Source organism: Galeopterus variegatus, unplaced genomic scaffold (genome assembly GCF_000696425.1).
Source record: "Galeopterus variegatus unplaced genomic scaffold, G_variegatus-3.0.2 Scaffold93, whole genome shotgun sequence".
NCBI lineage: Eukaryota > Metazoa > Chordata > Mammalia > Dermoptera > Cynocephalidae > Galeopterus > Galeopterus variegatus.
The window spans coordinates 11997-15461 of record NW_007726204.1 but is presented as its reverse complement, the minus strand read 5'-3'; positions in this window follow the sequence as shown (position 1 = coordinate 15461).

Below are 3465 nucleotides of genomic sequence, written 5' to 3'. Positions count from 1 at the left end.
GTCGCGCCCAGCGCCCACAGCCCCGCGGCCACCGCGGCCACCGCGGCTCCGACGCTCGGCCTCATGTCTGCCCCTGCAGGAGGCCGGGGACGTCAGAGAGGACAAGCGGGGCCGCGAGTCCAGCCCCTGCCTCTGGTTAGACTGGCAGAGGGACCGCCGCTCAGCGCCGGCGCTCACCACACGCAGGGGACAGACGGCACGACCCGGGACCCCTCCTGCCATCACTCCTCACCTGCGCGGTACCCTCCGTGCCTCGCGCTGCAGCAGGGCCTGCCCTCCACCGTCCCCAGGCTGGTGCCCAGAGAGGGGTCCACCTTCGGCAGCGGTGCCTGGACGGTCCATGGCGGCTTTTATGTGCCCGGCTGAGAAAGTGCTTCTGAAGCGGGCGTCCCCGCGCACGGTGGCCTTTTCGGATCGTCAGCGCTGGCCCCAGGCCGCGTGGGATCCCCGCCTCGCTGTGAGGACTTTACCCGCCTGCGGGACTGTGCCAGGGATGGCTTGGTGCCAAGTGTCTGCTGCCAAATTGGTCGCTGTTCCTGTCTCTCTTCTCTGTCTCCTTTTTCTTTGTCTCACCTTGGGTCTGTTTATCTTAGAGAATAACCAGACCTTATATAACTAATGCTCACCAGGCCTTGGTGTAAGTGATACATACATATCATGTCATTTAATTCTCAAAAATGACACAAAAGTGTTGTCCTACTCGTACCGCATTTTACAGATGACAAACGGAGGCCCAGTAAAGTGGAGAACCTTTCCCCAAATACACAGCTAGTAAGTGGCAGAGGTGGGGTTGGACCTACACTGTCCAGCTTCAAAGCTTGTTCTCTTTACAGTAACTGTCCCTAAGTTTTTGATTCAGTGTCTTGTCTCTGTCTTCATTGCGTTCCATCTTTCTGCCCTCTGCCTGCGTCTTCCTCTTGTTCTCTTTCTCTCTCTCGGTTCCTGTCTCTCTCTCTGCCTTTGTGGGACTCCATCCTTTCCTCACTTCCTTTTCCAACAAACATCCAGACCAGGATCTGTCTTAATTCATCTTTGTCTTAGTTTAAAAATAGAATCTTTTACTTTTTCTGATAAAATTAACAATTCATGTTCATTGAAAAATACACAAAAGCTGGGCCGGCCCGGTGGCGCACTGGATAACTGCGCCGCTTGGGAAGTGCGGTGGCGCTCCTGCCCAAGGGTTCGGATCCCACATACAGACCGGTTCCCGCTCACTGGCTGAGTGAGGTGTGGGGGCAACACCGAGGGTTGCGATCCATTGCCGGACACGGAAAAAGACAAAAGACAAAAAAAAAAAAGAAAAATACACAAAAGCATTAAAAGAGAGAAAAAAAGAAACCCCACTTATCACTTCACCCCCCTCCTCTCACACTCATCCCACCCCTGGAACAATTTTTTCCGATATATAAGAATTTTTCATATATTTATTTGTGCATATGTTCTCTGATTACCAAAGTAACACTTAGTAAAGAATCTGTCAATACAAAACATACAACAGAGAAAGTTAGAATAAGTCTCCAATTTCACCTCATGGAAGTAAATCTTTTTTAACAATTTGTAACTATTCCACCTCTCTCTTTTTTTTTTCTTTCTATGAGTAATTTCACCCAAATTGGAAGCAAGCCTATACAATTTGGTAGCCTGCGTTTTATGTCTTACCATTATATCTCATTTGCATTTTCCCACATCTTTAATTACAGTGTATCAGTTAGGGCCCAACAGGAAACAGATGGCTCAATCAATTAGGATAATTTGAGGTGGCGTTGATACCTGGAACATTTACAAAGGGATTGCCTAGTAAAGAGAAATGACCAGGGCTAGTACAAGCCCCTGGGGCCAGCATAGAGGAAGGGCAGTCACTGTAGGCCTGAAGGAAGTGGACAAGGGAAGGTGTGGTTGCCTGACCTGGGGAGGAGAGAGTCACACAGAGAGACAGCAAACCCTTGTGGCAGCCCTGCAGGGAGGATGCCTGGGGAATAAATACCCTGACCTCCCTTCCCCTCCCCCCGCCCTACCTGTCCTATTGGCTGCACCCACCTGAGGCTAAAGGCCAGTCTCCTGGGGCCCAGAGTAGGGCAGAGAAGCCAGGAGAGAGCCATGGAAGGGCAGTGGAAGACATTCCACACACCCCACTATTACAGCTAACATTCTAACAGGATCATTTACTAACCAACCTCCTATTGGTTGGCACTGATCGTTTTTCCCAGTGTTTTGTTAAAGCCTTGGTTCTCAGTGGGGAGGGGAGAAGGGGGTAGCTTTTTTCATTCTTTTAACAGTGTCTGTCACAGAGCTGAGGTCTGTAATTTTAATAGTCTAGCATCAATTTTTTTCTTTCATGTATCAAAGGGCAAAATTCCAACAAATTTAGTTAAAAATCTCAATTGGCTTTGTTGTGATTCTAGAATCGGGCAACACGTCATTCCATAAACTAGAACAAGTGTTCCAATGAGCCAAGCAGAGGAGGTTGGTTTTATAGACAGAAAAGACTGAAGAAAGCAGCAACGGAGAACAAAAAACAGATTGGTCATTTCAAAAGTTTACTTGTCTCCTCCATACAGGTTAATAAAGGGACTCCTCCGTACGGACGTGGGTTCCCTGCCTTCTAAGCTTTCTTCTCGATCTGGCTTTCCTTCTGGCACTCCTGGAGGCTTTATGTCTTGTGCATATGGCCCTGATTCTTGTAAATATCTTTCTGTTGGGCAGAGTTAGCCGAGGATGATCACTCCCAGCAATGGCCACTTTGGGGATCCTTTGATGTGCCTAAACTTAAGTATTTAAGAATTCAGTTACAAAAGAAAGGGTTTCGTGTTTCCCAAAATCAATGGAAACAATATTTTAGCTGGTGTGTGGAAGCTACCAAAAGGGGAAACGACTCTGTTGTCGCCTCTCTGAGGGAAGGGACGCTAAAACTGAGAAAAGACTCCAGCTGATAGAAAAAGAAAAGGAAACTAAAGCAGCAAATAAGTCTCCTTCTGTTGCCTCGGGTCCCCTGCTCTTTTCACTGGCTCCTTTAGCTCCTTCCTTGCCTCCGAGTTGCCTTCCCTTTGTTCTGAGATTGCGGAACCAAAGGCCCTCTCCTGCAATGAGATTGCGGCCCCGTTAAAATACCAGTGCCTGAAAATGGAACTGATAAAGTTTTGTCTTTTACCCCTTGGTCTAAAACTGAACCTTTAAACTTAGTGAAGGATTTGCTAACCCTAGAGATAACTCAGACAAAATTTCAAAACACTTTATTTTATAATCCAGGACTTAGATGTCTAATTGGCTATTTTGAAACTCTTTTTTATTTTTATTTATTTTTTTTATTTTTATTTTGTCAATATACAATGTATGAAACTCTTTTTTAAAAAAATTTACATCTATAAAGGAAATCTTTATTTATAAAGGCATCTCCCTCTCTGCACCTAAACCACTAGAAACTTTTGCAGTGGGGAAGACACTGATTAAAGGTTACATAACAAACAG